Below are 20,134 nucleotides of genomic sequence, written 5' to 3'. Positions count from 1 at the left end.
GAAAAGGTGCTCCACATCACTAATTATTAGAGAAATGCCAATCAAAACTACAATGAGGTATCACCTCACACCAGTCAGAATAGGCATCATCAGAAAATCTACAAACAACAAATGCTGGAGAGGGTGTGGAGAAAAGTTAACCCTCTTGCACTGTTGGTGGAAATGTAAATTGATACAACCACTCTGGAGAACAGTATGAAGGTTCCTTAAAAAACTAAAAATAGAATTACCATATGACCCAGCAATCCCACTACTGGTCATATACCCACAGAAAACCATAATTCAAAAGACACATGCACCCCAATGTTCACTGCAGCACTATTTACAATAGCCAGGACATGGAAGCAACCTAAATGCCCATCGACAGATGAATGGATAAAGAAGATGTGGGGGCTTCCCTGGTGGCACAGTGGTTGAGAGTCCACCTGCCAATGCAGGGGACATGGGTTTGTGCCCATGTTTGTGTCTAGGAAGATTCCACATGCCGCAGAGTGGCTGGGTCCATCAGCCATGGATGCTGGGATTGCGCATCTGAGCCTGTGCTCCGCAACAGGAGAGGCCATGGCAGTGAGAGGCCTGCATACAGCAAAAAAAAAAAAAAAAAAAAAGGCCCACATACCGCAAAAAAAAAAAAGAGGATGTGGTACATATATATACTGGAATATTACTCAGCCATAAAAAGGAATGAAATTGGGTCATTTGTAGAGACGTGGATGATTCTAGAGACTGTCATACAGAGTAAAGTAAGTCAGAAAGAGGAAAACAAATATCATATATTAATGCATATATGTGGAACCTAGAAAAATGATACAGATGAACCAGTTTGCAGGGCAGAAATAGAGACCCAGATGTAGAGAACAAACGTATGGACACCAAGGGGGGAAAGTGGCCAGGGAAGGGTGGTAGTGGTGTGATGAACTGGGAGATTAGGATTAACATACATACACTAATACGTATAAAATGGATAACTAATAAGAACCTGCTGTATAAAAAAATTAAAAATAAATACATTTTTTAAAAACATATTACAAAGCTGCAGTAATTAAAGCAGTATGGTTCTGGCATAAAGACAGACATATAAACCAATGGAACAAAACAGCTTAGAAGTAGACCTACACATCTATGGTCAAATGATCTTTGATAAGGGTGCCGAGACTATGCAATGGGGAAAGGATAGTCTCTTCAACAAATATGCCTGGAAAACTGGATATCCACAGACAAAAGAATGATATTGGACCCTTATTCTACACCATATACAAAAAATAAATTCAAAATAGATGAAATATTTAAATGCAAGAGATGAAACTATAAAACTCCTAGAATAAAACACAGGGAAAGCTTCATAACATTGGGGTCAGCAATGATTTCTTGGACATGATAACAAAAGGAAAAACAGACAAGTGGGACTACATAACTAAAAATCTTTTGTGCAGCAAAGGAAACTATCAACAGAGCAAAAAAACAATCCACAGAATGAGAGAAAATACTTGTACACTATATATCTGATAAGGAGTTAATATCCAAAATATATAAGAACTCCTACAACTCAAGAGCAAAAAAAAATGTCTTTTTTTTAATGGGCAAAGGACTTGAATAGACATTTCTCCAAAGAAGACATACATGTACCCAACAGGTACATGAAAAGATTCTCATCATTAATCATCAGGGAAATGCAAATCAAAAGAACAATGCAATATCACCTCACACCTGTTTGGATGGCCATTCTCAAAAAACAAAACAAAACAACAAAAAGTTAACAAGCATTGGTGAGGATGTGGAGAAACTGGAAACTTGTGCACTGTTGGAGGAAATGTAAATTGTGCAGCCACTATGGAAAACAGAGTGGAAGTTCCTCAAAAAATTAAAAATAGAACTATCATATGATCAAGCGATCGCACTTCAGGATATTCATCAAAAAAAAAATGAAATTGGGATCTCAAAGAAGCATCTGCACTCCCATGTTCACAGCAGCATTATTCACAATAGCCAAGAGGTGGAAACAACCTACATGTCCATGGACAAATGAAAGAATAAAGAAACTATGGTATATACATGCAGTAGAGTACTATTCAGCCTTTAAAAAGAAAGAAATCCTATCATCATTTACTACAGCATGAATGAACTTTGAGGACACAATGCTAAGTGCAATAAGCAATTCAACAAGGGCAAATACTGCGTGATTCCAATCATATGAGGTATCTAAAGTAGTCAAACTCATGGAAGCAGAAAGTAGAATGGTGGTTGCCAGTGGCTGGGGGCAGGGGAAGAAATGAGGAGTTATTGTTCAATGGGTATAGAGTTTCAGTCTATGAAAAAGTTGATAAAAGATGAAAAAGTTCTAGAGATCTACTGTATAACATTGCACATGAAACTAGGAGTACTGTGCTATACACTTAAAAATTTGCTAAGAGGGTAGATTTCATGTTATGTGTTTTTTTAGCACATTAAAAAATTTTAGGGACACCTCTACATCTTAATAAATGATTTTATAACCAAGAAATTATTCATTAAATTTTTTAAATTCACTTAATAGGTTACAGAAGAATCAGCTCAAGACAAAATTAGTTAACTCCAAATACATTTGAGGAAATTATACAAAATACAGCACAAATAGAAAGGAATATACAATCTGCAGGAGGGAATAAGAAACAAAGACTAGAAAAAAAGGTTTAACATATATCTAGTAGGATAATAAGAGAGAATGGTGAAAAAGCAATATTTAGGTCTGACTACTCACAGGACTCTATTCTCCTGGACACAAAGTTTGGCCCGAGGGTGAGGATATGTTGAAACATGTCTAAATAGAGTATCTCCTTAGGGTAGATATATGATGTTGGGAGATTTAAGAACTTTTCACTGGATTGCAAGGTACAATGTCAGAATCAGGGTATTGTGCTTTGGGTGGTGGGGGGTAGAGACACGTGCAGCATGAGATGGAAACTTTTATAATTCCTTAACTTTGTTCCATACCTATTTTATTCTTTCTTTCCACAAGTTACATCCAGGGGGAACCCAAAAAACAAAAGCACACACTTCTGAGCATGCACTGTGAACCCAACACTTTTCTAGGCAATGGGAATAAGATGAGTTAAGACCTGATCCACGGAGAATCAGAACATCAGGGGCTGAAAGGGACCGAAGGCAGCCTCCTGGTGTCACATTCAGAGCTCCTCTGCTCTGTCTTCCTCCCTCACAATTCTAGAGCACCGTGTGCCAGGCATGACAATGACTGAGAGCTAAATAAAGGTATTTTAACCTCCTCTAGACCCTGGTTTGAGTTCATAATGAAATGAAATGGGCCAGCCTCCCTCTGGTAGCCAGGGTGGCTCTCCCCGTGCTCTTTTGGCAGAAGCATCTCATTTGAAACAGCTTGGGCTCCCTGGGCTCTTTGTAAGGATTGGTGGGGATGAGTTTTGATGTTTTACGATTGTTGTGAAAAATCCTCTGCTCACAGCCTAAGAGAGAGCAAGGCCATGCATAGAGTGGGGGCCAAATCATCAGGCACTGGGCATGCTGGAACCTGTAGCCAGATGACCCTGGATGGCAGTGGGGTCTGCTGAGTGATCAGGACGGGGCAGCAGACACAACGATTAAATAGGGACTGTTGAAAATGAAAGAAGACACTGCAAAATAAAAAAGCACTGCCGTACTACACTCTAAACAAAATGGATTAAAGAATCAACTTAAATCCTTTTGCACTTGAGTGAAAATTCAAGTAAGTCAGCTCAGAAGATTTCTGGATCAGCAGCTTATCTTCAAGGTGGCTAAATGCAAGTTGCTCTTTCTTCCTAGAAATCATTCCTTTAACTTCATTAGACATAGGGTGACTTTTTTAAAAATTTGCTTAGAGACAGTCTTAGTTTATATCTGTGTGTCAGGTTTATCTTTTTCAGCACCAGTTCCGGATTTTTTAAACAAAGTATTATTATTAGCACTATTATTATTATTTGCATTAAAGTTAGCCAGGATGGGCTCAGTAGACTTCCAGTGCGATGCTGTGATGTGACTCTCAGAGCTCCCATCAGAACTGAAAGACTATTCCCTAACTGCCAGGAGGGGCTTCTGGCAGAGAGCCTCATGAGGCCACACTCCCTTCCCAGGGTACCCACGCCCAATGACTGGTTTATGTGAAAGTACAAATGTCCAGCCCCCTCACCCAACTTCAGAGCTCCCTATGGGGTTGGCCCATGTTGAGGCTGCCTCATAAGCCAGCTTCTCCTTCTGCCCAATCCTCCTGTCTTTTCCGAGCCTATGGTCCCAAGAGCACTCCCTAACAAACTCCTGCACCCCAATTTCCATCTCAGCAGGCCACAGCCTCTGGCAATCACCATTTGGTGCTTTTACTTCCTACCATGGACTTGCCTAGTAGTATGTGAGACACAGATAGTGTGTTCTCACTCTGGTTAAATCCAAGGATGCTGAGATAACCTATCTCACTTTTCCCAGTCTTATTCAGCCACAACACATGATGGACAAAGTGATGCCCAGATGGCTCTTCAAAGAAGGATGTGCTGCCTAGCTGTGGGCAGTGCAGTGAGCAAGACGGCCTCTAGCTGTCAGCTTCTTCAGGGTGTGCCTCAGCTGCAGAGAGTGGCCCCACCAAATGTCATCCCCTTCCAGGACAGCCCATACTTGGTGACCAGGTGAGGTGTGCGTATAAAGATCCAGCCACTTGGGCCCTATATGGGACACCTCTGATGGGCCGCACTCATTCCAGAACTCTCAGCCAGGTTAGCCAAGGCATCGTCAAGCCTGCATTGAAGTTGGACAGCTCCCTCTGCCCAGTCTTGCTTTTCCCTCTTCCTTTCGTGGGTGTTGTTCCCAAATAAACATCTTGAACCCCAAACTTCCTCTCAGCAGCTGCTTCTGGATAATTCAATCTGCAACACAACACCTCTCTTTTCAGGACAGCTTATGGGGTGTTCACTTAACAAAGAAAGTGTGTTAGGAAACTGGCAGCTAGGAACAGCTCCTTCCCATCTGGGAAATGGAGAAAGAAGATTTGGTGTTGCTGCCTCTGCTGGCCCCTGGGATACTAGCCAGTTGTGGGGAGAACACTGTCTTAATTTGAGAGATGCCTGCTATCAGCAGGCCACCATTCGTGCAGTCTGTGGAAAACAAGTCTAGGTATATGTGAAATATTTATGGAAAATAAAGACTGAGTAGTCCTCTGTCCCATAGAAAATAGAAAGTAATATAACTGCTCCTGCTACAGTGGTATGCTGCATAAATCTACAACTATTCTGTATTTATTTGGTAACACTTTTAAAATTGGCAACAAATATTTTCACATTAATGGGCTCAAAAAAATGAAAGGGACTGTTTAATCAACAAATACTCCATTCATGAGAAAGTTGATGACAAACCTATAAATTTCAAAATGTTTATCAACACTGACGACCTACCATGGGGACCATATAATACCACTGATTCCACAAAATTCAGAAGACACAAAAATGCTGAAGCATCAACACCAGCTTCCAAAGATTGTGCCTGAAGACAATGACCTAACACATACAGTTTTGGAAAGCATGCGGCAAAGCAAGACTTTGCATTTAGATCAAATAACTGTTTCTTTAAATTCATTTTATTCTAAATATTAATTAATTTATAACATTAACTTTATTCCATTTTTCTTGTGCACATACCAAAATTGTAGCTGTTAATGCACTGGCTCCAACACAGAAACACAATTAAATGATGCCACTTTTACATCAGTGTAATCAGACACTGCATATTGGAAAATGATTATTTTTCAATAATGATTCAATTTTTTAAATGTCATGGTACCATAGTAAAGTATTTGGAATTTCATCCTGTTGAAAGTAAAACATTTGACATTCCTAGAGCGAGATGCCATTATAAACTCAGTTAAATGAATCAGTGTTACTGTAAATTCAGTGTTTAAAATGTTCAAACTAAAGTTATCCTTGCATAACAATATAAATACAAATTTTGATGGAGCATAGTGCCATGGTAAAACCATGTTCTTTCTAAAGAAATTTATGGAGTAGAAATGTGCTTGGCATTGGGTGTGCTGCAACATAATTTATCTTTGCACTCAAGTTGTCAAATAGTAGCAGTAGCTATAAAAATTTATAAATATTATAACATATACATAGTTAGAATAACTGAACTACACATTTTTTGTGAAACAACCTGATTTTGAATACAAAGCAGTATGTGTTTTTCTCCTTGCTGGCTGCCATAGTAGGATTAGAGATATTTGAGCCTTTGAAGAAATAATTTGTAAATGAATCTAAGTGCCCTATAATGGTATTGAACTCTTTATAAACGAGCCTTCTAAATTTGGGCTGTATTTTTCCAAAATAGTTTTGGAAAATTTCTTATCCACATTTTCAATGAATGAAAGATCAAAAAGCTCCAGTTTTCCAGACTTTCAGAAAATGGGGATTATTGGTAACAAGGTATTAAAAACAGCAAGACACTAAAATTGGTCCCCATAAAGAAAGGAACTGAACAAATTAAATTAAATGGTGACAGCTCGGTAGAGGAACCAAGATGGTGCAGTAGAAGGACGTGCTCTCACTCCCTCTTGTGAGAACACCAGAATCACAACTAGCTGCTGGACTATCATTGACAGGAGGACACTGGAACTCACCAAAAAAATACCCCACATCCAAAGACAAAGGAGAAGCCACAATGAGATGGTAGGAGGGGTGCAATCACAGGAAAATCAAATCCCATAACTGCTGGGTGGAAGACTCACAAACTGGAGAACACTTATAACACAGAAGTCCACCCACTGGAGTGAAGGTTCTGAGCCGCATGTCAGGCTTCCCAACCTGGGGGTCCGGCAACGGAAGGAGGAATTCCTAGAGAATCAGACTTTGAAGACTAGTGGGATTTGATTGCAGGACTTCGACAGGACTGGGGAAAACAGAGACTCCACTCTTGGAGGGCACACACAAAGTAGTGTGTGCATCGGGACCCAGGGGAAGGAGCAGTGACCCCAGGGTAGACTGAACCAGACCTATCTGCTAGTGTTGGAGGGTCTCCTGCAGAGGCGGGAGGCGGCTATGGCTCACCATGGGGACAAGGACACTGGCAGCAGAAGTTCTGGGAAGTACTCCTTGGCATGAGCCCTCCCGGAGTCTGTCATTAGCCCCACCAAAGAGCCCAGGTAGGGTCCAGTGTTGGGTTGCCTCAGGCCAAACAACCAACAGGGAGGGAACCCAGCCCCACCCATCAACAGTCAACTGGATTAAAGTTTTACTGAGCTCTGCCCACCAGAGCAACAGTCAGCTCTACCCACCACCAGTCCCTCCCATCAGGAAACTTACACAAGCCTCTTAGACAGCCTTATCCACCAGAAGGCAGACAGCAGAAGCAAGAAGAACGACAATCCAGCAGCCTGTGGAACAAAAACCACATTCACAGAAAGACAGACAAGATGAAAAGGCAGAGGGCTATGTACCAGATGAAGGAACAAGAAGAAACCCCAGAAAAACAACTACATGATGTGGAGATAGGCAACCTTCCAGAAAAAGAATTCAGAATAATGATAGTGAAGATGATCCAGGACCTCAGAAAAAGAATGGAGGCAAAGATCGAGAAGATGCAAGAAATGTTTAACAAAGACCTAGAAGAATTAAAGAACAGACAAACAGAGATGAACAATACAATAACTGAAATGAAAACTACACTAGAAGGAATCGATAGCAGAATAACTGAGGCAGAAGAACAGATACGTGACCTGGAAGACAGACTGGTGGAATTCACTGCTGCAGAACAGAATAAAGAAAAAACAATGAAAAGAAATGAAGACAGCCTAAGAGACCTCTGGGACAACATTAAACACAACAACATTCGAATTATAGCGGTCACAGAAGGAGAAGAGAGAGAGAAAGGACCAGTGAAAATATTTGAAGAGATTATAGTCAAAAACTACCCTAACATGGGAAAGGAAATAGCCACCCAAGTCCAGGAAGCACAGAGAGTCCCATACAGGACAAACCCAAGGAGAAACATGCCAAGACACATAGTAATCAAATTGGCAAAAATTAAAGAAAAAGAAAAATTATTGAAAGCAGCAAGTGAAAAATGACAAATAACATACAAGGGAACTCCCATAAGGTTAACAGCTGATTTCTCAGCAGAAACTCTACAAGCCAGAAGGGAGTGGCACGATATACTTAGAGTGATGAAAGGGAAGAACCTACAACCAAGATTAATCTACCCAGCAAGGATCTTATTCAGATTCAATGGAGAAATCAAAAGCTTTACAGACAATTAAAAGCTAAGAGAATTCAGCACTACCAAACCAGCTGTACAACAAATGCTAAAGGAACTTCTCTAAGTGGGAAACACAAGAGAAGAAAAGGACCTACAAAAAGAAATCCAAAACGATTAAGAAAATGGTCACAGGAACATACATATCGATAATTACCCTAAACGTGATTGGATTAAATGCTCCAACCAAAAGACACAGGCTTGCTGAATGGATACAAAAACAAGACCCATATATATGCTGTCTACAAGAGACCCACTTGAGACCTAGGGACACATACAGACTGAAAGTGAGGGGATGGAAAAAGATATTCCATGCACATGCAAATCAAAAGAAAGCAACACTCATATCAGATAAAATAGACTTTAATATAAAGAATGTTACAAGAGACAAGGAAGGACACTACATAATGATCAAGGGATCAATCCAAGAAGAAGATATAACAATTATAAATATATATGCACCCAACATAGGAGCACCTCAATACATAAGGCACCTGCTAACAGCTATAAAAGAGGAAATCGACAGTAGTACAATAATAGTGGGGGACGTTAACAACTCACTTACACCAATGGACAGCTCATCCAAAATAAAAATAAATAAGGAAACAGAAGCTTTAAATGACACAATAGACCAGACAGATTTAATTGATATTTATAGGACATTCCATCCAAAAAGAGCAGATTACAGTTTCTTCTCAAGTGCGCACGGAACATTCTCTAGGATAGATCACATCTTGGGCCACAAATCAAGCCTCTGTAAATTTAAGAAAACTGAAATCATATCAAGCATCTTTTCTGACCACAACGCTATGAGATTAGAAATTAATTATAGGGAAAAAAAGTAAAACACACAAACACATGGAGGCTAAGCAACACGTTACTAAATAACCAAGAGATCACTGAAGAAATCAAAAAATACCTAGAGACAAATGACAATGAAAACACGACAATCCGAAACCTATGGGATGCAGCAAAAGCAGTTCTAAGAGGGAAGTTTATAGCAATACAAGCCTACCTCAAGAAATAAGAAAAATTTCAAATAAACAATCTAACCTTACGCCTAAAGGAACTAGAGAAAGAAGAACAAACAAAACCCAAAGTTAGCAGAAGGAAAGAAATCATAAAGATCAGAGCAGAAATAAATGAAATAGAAACAAAGAAAACAACAGCAAAGATCAATAAAACTAAAAGTTGGCTCTTGGAGAAGATAAACAAAATTGATAAACCATTAGCCAGACTCACCAAGAAAATGAGGGAGAGGACTCAAATCAATAAAATTAGAAATGAAATAGGAGAAGTTACAACAGACACCGCAGAAATACAAAGCATCCTAAGTGACTACTAGAAGCAACTCTATGCCAATAAAATGGACAACCTGGAAGAAATAGAAAAATTCTTAGAAAGGTATAATCTTCCAAGACTGAACCAGGAAGAAATAGAAAATATGAACAGAACAATCACAAGTAACGAAATTGAAACCGTGATTAAAAATCTTCCAACAAACAAAAGTCCAGGACCAGATGGCTTCACAGGTGAATTCTATCAAACATTTAGAGAAGAGCTAACACCCATCCTTCTCAAACTCTTCCAAAAACTTGCAGAGGAAGGAACACTCCCAAACTCATTCTATGAGGCCACCATCACCCTGATACCAACCCAGACGAAGATAGTACAAAAAAAGAAAATTACAGACCAATATCACTGATGAATATAGATGCAAAAATTCTCAAGAAAATACTACCAAACGGAATCCAACAACACATTAAAAGGATCATACACCAGGATCAAGTGGGATTTATCCAGGGATTCAAGGATTCTTCAATATATGCAAATCAATCAATGTGATATACCATATTAACAAACTGAAGGAGAAAAACCATAAGATCATCTCAATAGATGCAGAAAAAGCTTTTCACAAAATTCAACACCCATTTATGACAAAAACTCTCCAGAAAGTGGACACAGAGGGAACCTACCTCAACATAATAAAGGCCAAGTACAACAAGCCCGCAGCAAACATCATTCTCAATGGTGAAAAAGTGAACGCATTTCCTCTAAGATCAGGAACAAGACAAGGATGTCCACTCTCACCACTATTATTCAACATAGTTTTGGAAGAACTAGCCACGGCATTCAGAGAAGAAAAAGAAATAAAAGGAATACAAATTGGAAAGAAGAAGTAAAACTCTCACAGATTGCAGAAGACATGATACTATACATAGAGAATCCTAAAGATGCCACCAGAAAACTACTAGAGCTAATCAATGAATGTGGTAAAGTCACAGGATACAAAATTAATGCACAGAAATCTCGTGCATTTCTATATACCAATGACCAAAAATCTGAAAGAGAAATTAAGGAAACACTCCCATTTACCACTGCAACAAAAAGAATAAAATACCTAGGAATTAACCTACCTAGGGAGACAAAAGACCTGTATGCAAAAAACTATAAGACACTGATGAAAGAAATTAAAGATGATACCAGCAGATGGAGAGATACACCATGTTCTTGGATTGGAAGAATCAATATTGTGAAAATGACTACACTACCCAAAGCAATCTACAGATTCAATGCAATCCCTATCAAATTACCAATGGCATTTTTTACGGAACTAGAACAAAAAATCTTAAAATTTGTATGGAGACACAAAAGACCCCAAATAGCCAAAGCAGTCTTAAGGGAAAAAAACGGAGTTGGAGGAATCAGGCTCCTGGACTTCAGACTATACTACAGAGCTGCAGTAATCAAGACAATATGGTACTGGCACAAAAACAGGAACACAGATCAATGGAACAAGATAGAAAGCCCAGAGATAAACCCACGCACCTATGGTCAACTAATCTATGACAAAGAAGGCAAGGATATACAATGGAGAAAAGACAGTCTCTTCAATAAGTGGTGCTGGGAAAACTGGACAGCTACATGTAAAAGAATGAAATTAGAACACTCCCTAACACCATGCACAAAAATAAACTCAAAATGGATTCGAGAACTAAATGTAAGATCAGACACTATAAAAGTCATAGAGAAAAACATAGGAAGAACACTCTTTGACATCAATCGCAGCAAGATCTTTTCTGATCCACCTCCTAGAGTAATGGAAATAAAAACAAAAATAAACAAATGGGACCTAATGAAACTTAAACGCTTTTTCACAGCAAAGGAAACCATAAACAACACGAAAAGACAACCCTCAGATAGGGAGAAAATATTTGCAAACAAATCAACAGACAAAGGATTAATCTCCAATATATATAAACAGCTCATGCAGCTCAATATTAAAAAAACAAACACGGCTTCCATGGTGGCGCAGTGGTTGAGAGTCTGCCTGCTAATGCAGGGGACACGGGTTCGAGCCCTGGTCTGGGAGGATCCCACATGCCACGGAGCAACTAGGCCCGTGAGCCACAACTGCTGAGCCTGCGTGTCTGGAGCCTGTGCTCTGCAACAAGAGAGGCCATGACAGTGAGAGGCCCGCGCACTGCGATGAAGAGTGGCCCTCGCTTGCCACAGCTGGAGAGAGCCCTCGCACAGAAATGAAGACCCAACACAGCAAAAATAAATTAATTAATTAATAAACTCCTACCCCCAACATCTAAAAAAAAAAACAAACAACCCAATCCAAAAATAGGCAGAATACCTAAATAGACATTTCTCCAAAGATGACATACAGATAGTCAAGAAGCACATGAAAAGCTGCTCAACATCACTAATTATTAGAGAAATGCAAATCAAAACTACAATGAGGTATCACCTCACACCAGTTAGAATGGGCATTATCAGAAAATCTACAAACAACAAATGCTGGAGAGGGTGTGGAGAAAAGGGAATCCTCTTGCACTGTTGGTGGGAATGTAAATTGATACAGCCACTATGGAGAACAGTATGGAGGTTCCTTAAAAAACTAAAAATACAATTACCATATGATCCAGAAATCCCACTACTGGAATTATGGTTTTCTCTGAACCAGTTTGCAGGGCAGAAGTTGAGACACAGATGTAGAGAACAAACGTATGGACACCAAGGGTGGAAAGCCACAGGGTGGGGGCGGGCAGGGGGGGATGAACTGGGCGATTGGGATTGACATGTATACTCTGGTGTGTATAAAATTGATGACTAATAAGAACCTGCTGTATAAAACAATAAATAAAATACAATTCAAAAATTTTCTTAGAAAACCTAATACTAAACTTTCTTTGGGTTATTTGTATGGAAATATGTTAATATAAATGTTTCAGACATTCCATGAAATTCCTAAAAATCTTATATGTTCTGGTATAAAGTTATAAGTCACAATTCTAGTTATTTAAAATGTATATCTCAGAAATAACTAAATTTCCTTGTCAATTGCATTATTATGAACTTTCATCAAATATTTAACCGTGGTCATTTTTAAGTCTTTTGTCATTTACAGACAGTTCTGGGTGTACTCTGATGCTTTTGCAAAAATGTTCCTATAAAAGGGTTTCATCTTCAAGGAATTCATGGAAAAGACTCTGACAAGTACAGGTTTCTGGTAACTGACCATACAGCTGAACTGAATGAATAAGCATTTTCAGAACTCTAATGGAAAACTGATGAATTCATAAAAGTGTTAACAAAAGATCAAGATGTAAAAAAAAATCAATTACATGGGACTGAGCGAACTGATGAGGATGATTATAATTTTTGTGACTTTCTGTTTGTATGAAAAAAATGTGATGTAAATTTATGTAAAAAGAACTTAATGTAAAACAATGCCACTCTTCTCACATATTTTCTCTTGTTTTGGAAAATATAGATATTTTCTGTTAAAAACGTGATTTATGCTGACACGTAATAGGTTGATTCTTGTTATTATAAATGAATTAATAAATATTTTTAAGTTTCCAAAAATAAAAAAAAATGGTGACAGCTCAAATGATGTGCAAGATTTAATTCTGAAATTCTATAACTGCACTTTGGAATATCTCACATTGTAGAAAGAATGTTTTTGTTTTTGTTTTTTTTTTAACTACAGCTCCTATCTTTCCTGTACCAGACTAGGGGAAAATTGAGAACTAAATTTTGCAAAATATAAACTTGGCAAAATAGAGAAAACTCATTTGACAAGCTTTGCCTTGCAAAAATACTTTCTAAAGGAAGGTATTCTGAATGGAGGTAAAAACTACCCTTGAAAATACATTAGAATTGAGAATATCATCCACTTAGAATCTGTTCTGATCCTATGAAGTAGAGAGAGTATATTCTCCAACATAATATGGTCTACAGTGGTCCAGTGAGGGTGCGTTTCAAATTTCTTAGCCACAAAATGCAACTTCAAAGAAAATTTCAGGTAATTTTCTTTAAAAATTTAACACGGCAAGACCACATGGGGGAAAGAAAAACACATTCTTCAGAAAAATAAAGTAGCATGGTATTTGAGATACATGTGTTTTAAGAAACTCGTTAAAGGGGGTGGATAACTATTCTGATTCCTTTTCAATATTTACTTTTCACTATGAAAAAAAAAGTTTTAAAAGTTTACTTTGAGGTCGATCGATGAATGTGGTGCCGTTCCGCTCACCGGGGCCGGGCCTAGGCCGCGCCAGACGATGGACGGACGTTCATGGCCAACTGGGCCGCCCTTCTCGTTCTGCCCGGTGCCCCTCGCCTCTCCTCCGCACCGGTCGGTGGTGTTGTAAGGCAGGGGTGCGGCGTCCCTCCCGAAGCCCGGTCTCCCGACGCCAGCCTCAGAGCCTGGGCGGGCCGGCGTCCTCCGCCACTCTCGCTACGCCGCCTCAGCACGTCTCGCGAGAACCACTCGCCGAGGTGAGGTTTGGCTGGGGCCGCGGCGGCGGGATGCGTCCCTCGGTGCCGGAGTGCGTCCCGCCTGGCCCTTGGCGGTGTGCCTGGAGCGTTCCAGGTCGGCGTTCAGGTACCGGAGACCAAGCGGTGGCGTCGTATCTTGTTCCCTGTGAGCCCTTCGGGTCCCCACTGCGGCCGTGCTTCCGGTGAGCAGCTCTCATGGGGGATTGAGACGGTAAGGGAGGCACGGCTGTCCCCCTCGTGGGGCTGGGTGCCCCCTCGTCGCGGTAGTCCTCACTGCGTGCCAGGGGGCGGGGCGGGGGGGGGGGGAGACTGACTGTCAAAATGTCTCCCTGCTTAGGGGAGTTAGGTGAGTCAACAAATGCGCACGTTGCGCAGAGCCCTGCACTGTAATTCATTCAGAACCGGAGACATCCGCGCACTTACAGCCTCTGCTGGGCTAGCAGAGATACTGAAATGCCACAGTCGCTTCCTTACAAGATTCCCACCGCTTCCGTAATACCATGGAAGTGAGGTGCGGGAGGCAGGAGGACCAGGTAGTTCTTTCTGACAGTGGTCTCTTTAAGACATACCGAGGGGGCTTCCCTGGTGGCGCAGTGGTTGAGAGTCCGCCTGCTGATGCAGGGGAAACGGGTTCGTGCGCCGGTCCGGGAAGATCCCACATGCCGCAGAGCTGCTAGGCCCGTGAGCCATGGCCGCTGCGCCTGCGCGTCCGGAGCCTGTGCTCCGCAACGGGAGAGGCCCCAACAGTGAGAGGCCCACGTACCGCAAGACATACTGAGGGACCAAGTCAAGTGGATGGCAGTAAATTGAAAGAAAGGCGACAACTGCTAGAGATATTGTGGAAGTTGAACTGATAAGCCTTGGTAGTAAGTTATGCATGGATCAGAGGGGAAAAAAGATGGATGAGTCCTGCAAGAGTCGATGGTGTTCTGTAGGATGGTGATAAAGTAGGGAGGAAGAAGAGCAAATACTTTATTTTTTGCGGGACGCGGGCCTCTCACTGTTATGGCCTCTCCCGTTGCGGAGCACAGGCTCCGGACGCGCAGGCTCAGCGGCCATGGCTCACGGGCCCAGCTGCTCTGCTGCATGTGGGATCTTCTCGGACTGGGGCACGAACCCATGTCCCCTGCATCGGCAGGTGGACTCTCAACCACTGCGCCACCAGGGAAGCCCAAGAGTGAACACTTTTAATATTGAAGAGCAAGGGTTGAGAGAGCCTCTTTCTATTTAATGCTAATTTAGCATTTGCCATTCCCTTACCTTGTACACTTCTTTACCTTTTAAGAACACTTAGCCCATCCAGTCCAAAAACTATCCTGTGAAGTAGACATGGAAGTAAGACAGTAGTCCAGGGTTTCAACATTAGTGGATGACAGAGCTAGACTCCCACGTCTCCTGAGTGGTTCTCCTTTTTTTTCCCAGATGCTATGGCTCATGGCATTGTTAATGATCTGTAGGCATTAAAGGACAGGCATCACCAGCATCCTTTTTGAATTACAAATAGGCAAAGCCAGCACTGGTTTGTGTCAGCAGCTGCCAGTGGCAGGGCCTGAACGGACTAGCTTAGTCTGGTAGCCTCGTCCCAAGAATCTTTCCAACCTTGGCTGCCACACTTGGGGTTGGTCAGTGAGCTATGAGAAATCCCAAAGCATCAAGAGAAGCTCTTTCAGAGTGTTTCTCCTCTCATAATTCTCATCTTCCCACTTCCTTTCACACTGAGCAACAACTATTAGTCCCCTAACATAGCTTTCCCCTCTCTCTTTTTCTCTCTCTTGCCCCCCTTCCCCCACTTCTCCTTCTCCCTCCTGTCCTCCCCTCCCACACACTTAACCACAACCACTGCCTTGCTGTGGGTTACTTGCCCTAAATGTCCCTGCACCCAGTCCTCCGCCAACCACCATCATACTTACTTCTCTTAATCTTTGAAAATCTTAACTCCTCCATCAAACCTATTCACTTCCCAAATATTCACTGAATCCCTATTATGTGCTAGGCACCATTCAAGACACTGGGAATACAGCATTGAACAAGACAAAGTCCCTGAGCTCACCAGGTTTAAATCTATAGTCTTTAAAACTCTTTATTGATCACATCAGGGCTCCCTGTCCTCTGAAATACCACAGATTTTGTCTTTGTGGTCACATCACCATCAACACATTCACCCAGGCTAGAAATATGTTCATGGGTGGGAGGTGAGCTCCATGTCCTCTTACTCTGCCATCTTGGTCTCTCTCCCCTTAACTAGAGACCCAGGCTAGAAATATGAAACTCATCTCTCACTTGTCACTCTCCATCTATATTCAGTCACTAACAAAGTCCTGGTTTTTTATATCCTAAGAATTCCACATGCCTATTCTGTTCTCCCCATCTCTACTCAGTGCTCTGGCTTAGGACTCTCATCATGGGTCATTTGGACTGAAGCAGTCACCTCTTACTAGTTGCTCTGCCTCTGGTTTGCCTCCCTGAAATCTGCCTTCCATGAGATCTCTCATGATTTATTTAAAACAAAAATCTAATCAGGTCCATTCTCTGCTCATAACCCTTCAAAAGCCCAAGCTACTTGATATGGTACACAAAGCCCTCTGTCTTCCATCATGTCTTACACTTCTTGCCTCATTGCTTTACATAGTTCCTATCTCATTTTTTTCCTAAGTTCTCTGTGTGTGTCTGTGTCCCTAACTCAGAGTTTTTTCATGGCTGGTTTGGACATCTTTGTAGTCTTGATGCCTAGCACAGTACCTGGCATATAGTAGCCCCTTAATAAATTTTTAACTGGACTGGGTTTCTACTGTTGTTTTGCATCTATATGTATGTCTTAAGTTTTCATGGGTGTTTCTTCTTCAACCTTACAGTGCATTTTTGGGGGTAATCATTAGAACTATTTACAAATGTTTCTGTTCTCTTCTTCCTTCTGGGAACATTGTAGAATTGTATTTCCCACTCCCTTTAAAGTTGGATATAGCCATGTGATTTGTTCTGGCCAATAAAATATGAACAATAATAGCGTGCACCATTTCCTGGGAAAGCATTTAATTACCCAATACAAGATACTGCTACTATCTCTTCCCCTTGCTGTAGGGGAAGCACACAGGGAAATGGAGGCTTCATCAGCTTGGGCCCTTGAGGGACAAAGGTGAGCAGAGCCTCTTGCTCACCTATACTTGAAGTGTAGCATAATCAAGAAACAAATACTACCAGTCCACTGAGATATGGGGATTGACTACGGTCGCATAACCTTGTCTATCCTGACCACTCCATTCCCTCAGGACAGGAACAGTACCATTTATCTTTGTGTCTCCATGGTGCCATATTCAAAACAGACTAGAGGGACTTCCCTGGCGGTCCAGTGGTTAAGAATCCGCCTTCCAGTGCAGGGGTTGCAGGTTCGATCCCTGGTCGGGGAGCTAAGATCCCACATGCCTCGCGGCCAAAAAACCAAAACATAAAACAGAAGCAGTATTGTAACAAATTCAATGAAGACTTTAAAACTGGTCCACATCCAAAAAAAAACTTAAAAAAAAAAGACTATAAACATTGTATTTAAATAATTCACAATGTGCAATTTCAGATATTTCTCTCTCATCTGTTTCTGCTGTCTCATTACTAAAGCACACTTTCTGCTCCATTTTGGCACAATTCTGGTTTCTAAAATATAAAAATTAAAATTTCTAACCAGTTCATAGTCCAGGGTTGATCACTCACGTAACATTTTGTGGAGAATGAGAGGTCTACCCTCTGATGACTGAGTGAACAATTCCTCCAGCTCAGCTGTAGCAGTGCTCTTCGGGGAAGTAAGGGAGGCTGGAGCATGGGTATGAAGCTCTGAGTGGTAGGGCAAAGGGATTATAATAATCAGCTTACTAGGGGAAGTGAGTGTTACAGCGCAGGTCTCCCTGTATCCTCTGCCCCAGCAGATGGCACAATAACATGTAATAAAATTTTTCTGCCATTTGCCTTCATATGCCTTAAAAACCCTCCGTTTTGAGCATATGATTCTGTGAGAAAAAAAAAAATCCTCTTTCTATGATCCTTTTTAAATGCCACTGTTAAACAATGGACTATTCAAAAAGAAAAGGGGTGCAACACAGAGCCTCTCTCTACCTGAAATTCCTAACGTGTACTAATTCTCTCTGTAATCCTTACAGTAACTTGAAAGGCATATTTTTTCTTCCTCATGTAAGTATATTATTCATCACTCCAATCTTATTTCATGGACATTGGCCCAGAGCTACCTACTATGTACATTGGTTCATAGAATTAAAAACAAAAAGCCCACAGCCTTCTTACTATTTTCTTCTACCTATTAATAGTTCAAACACAATATCTGTTTCCTCCTCTGGCAGCCACAGCTCCAAACACGCCCTTTCACAGGAGAAGGTCCAGCTAATGGCAGCCCATCTGTTTCATATTCTGGAAGTTAAAATTCAGCCTGCAGGCACTGTCTCTATGATTTATGTTTCCTAAAATCAATTAAAAATTTTTAGCTAGAGTTATCAAAACTTTGAATTTTAACTTGAAGTTTTCATTTTTATAAATGCCAAGTGCTTTATTTTGGAAGGAAATATCTCTATGTTTACTATAACTATAATGTAACTTCCTAAAGATACTTTCTAAAAGACAAACAAATCTTCAAGTTAAAAATCAGCTTAGAGAATTTTTTAAATGTTTAACAAAATCAATCTATGGAAGGAATCTAATTTTTTTCAACCTAAACAAAGTGTTTAGGGACCACAGGAAATATTTCTTCAGTGTAAAAATACATAAAACAAACCTGTGAGCTCAGGTCTATGCTATGAACGGAGTAAGATCTTCTGCCCCATATCACCCATAACTACACCCAGGAGAAGTCCTTAATTTTCTCATCGGGTGGGTTGCTGCCTTGCTGCACATTTTAAAATCTATCAACATAACACCAAGAAGAAACCACAAAGGAAAAAGAATGATACATCCCCATACACAAATATTTAAAACCCAATACTAAATTAAATACTAAATTAAAAGATTTATAAAAATTAGAATATTTACAACGTAATATCTCAACAGAGAAATCTTTTACAAATCAACTATACACACACACACACACACACGCACGCACGCACGCACGCACGCACACAAAAGAAGATAAAAAATGACGAGTAGACCTAAGGAAAAAGAAAAGAGGGATTAAGCTCTCCAAATGACATTTTTCACTCAACATATAAGGGAAGATTTTTTTTTTACATCTTTATTGGAGTATAATTGCTTTACAATGGTGTGTTAGTTTCTGCTTTATAACAAAGTGAATCAGCTATACATATGCATATATCCCCATATCTCTCCCTCTTGCGTCTCCCTCCCTCCCACCCTCCTTATCCCACCCCTCTAGGTGATCACAAACCACCGAGCTGATCTCCCTGTGCTATGCGGCTGCTTCCCGCTAGCTATCTATTTTACATTTGGTAGTATATGTAAGTCCATGCCACTCTCTCACTTAATCCCAGCTTAACCTTCCCCCTCCCCGTGTCCTCAAGTCCATTCTCTACGTCTATAAGGGAAGATTTTTTAAAAATAGTAGCAGGATGAGGGAGGGTATAGAGCATACTTCTGGTGGCAGTAAATACTGATGTCAACTTTTGGGAAAGTAATTTAACTACATATATTAAAACCCCTATAAATGTGGATTTCCTTAAAACCACCAGTTCTGGGCTTCCCTGGTGGCGCAGTGGTTGAGAGTCCACCTGCCGATGCAGGGGACACGGGTTTGTGCCCCAGTCCAGGAGGATCCCACATGCCGCGGAGTGGCTGGGCCCGTGAGCCACGGCCGCTGAGCCTGCGCGTCCAGAGCCTGTGCTCCGCAATGGGAGAGGCCACAACAGTGAGAGGCCCGCGTACCAAAAAAAAAAAAAAAAAAGTTCTAATTCAAGGTATTTGTCCTCATCCAATCATTAGACAAGTATCTGTAAGGATTTTATTGCAGGGATTTTGATACACATACAGATAAAAATATCTGGAAGGATGCATACCAAAATACTAAGGTGTGAAGATCAACAAATAAAACCTGAAAAAAAACAATCACCAATTTTTTTCCTTTTTATTACTCATCTGTATG

Source organism: Leucopleurus acutus (genome assembly GCF_964270905.1).
Source record: "Leucopleurus acutus genome assembly, chromosome: 18".
NCBI classification, from domain to species: Eukaryota; Metazoa; Chordata; class Mammalia; order Artiodactyla; family Delphinidae; genus Leucopleurus; species Leucopleurus acutus.
The sequence above is the reverse complement of the archived record's forward strand: the minus strand, read 5'-3'. Positions refer to the sequence as shown.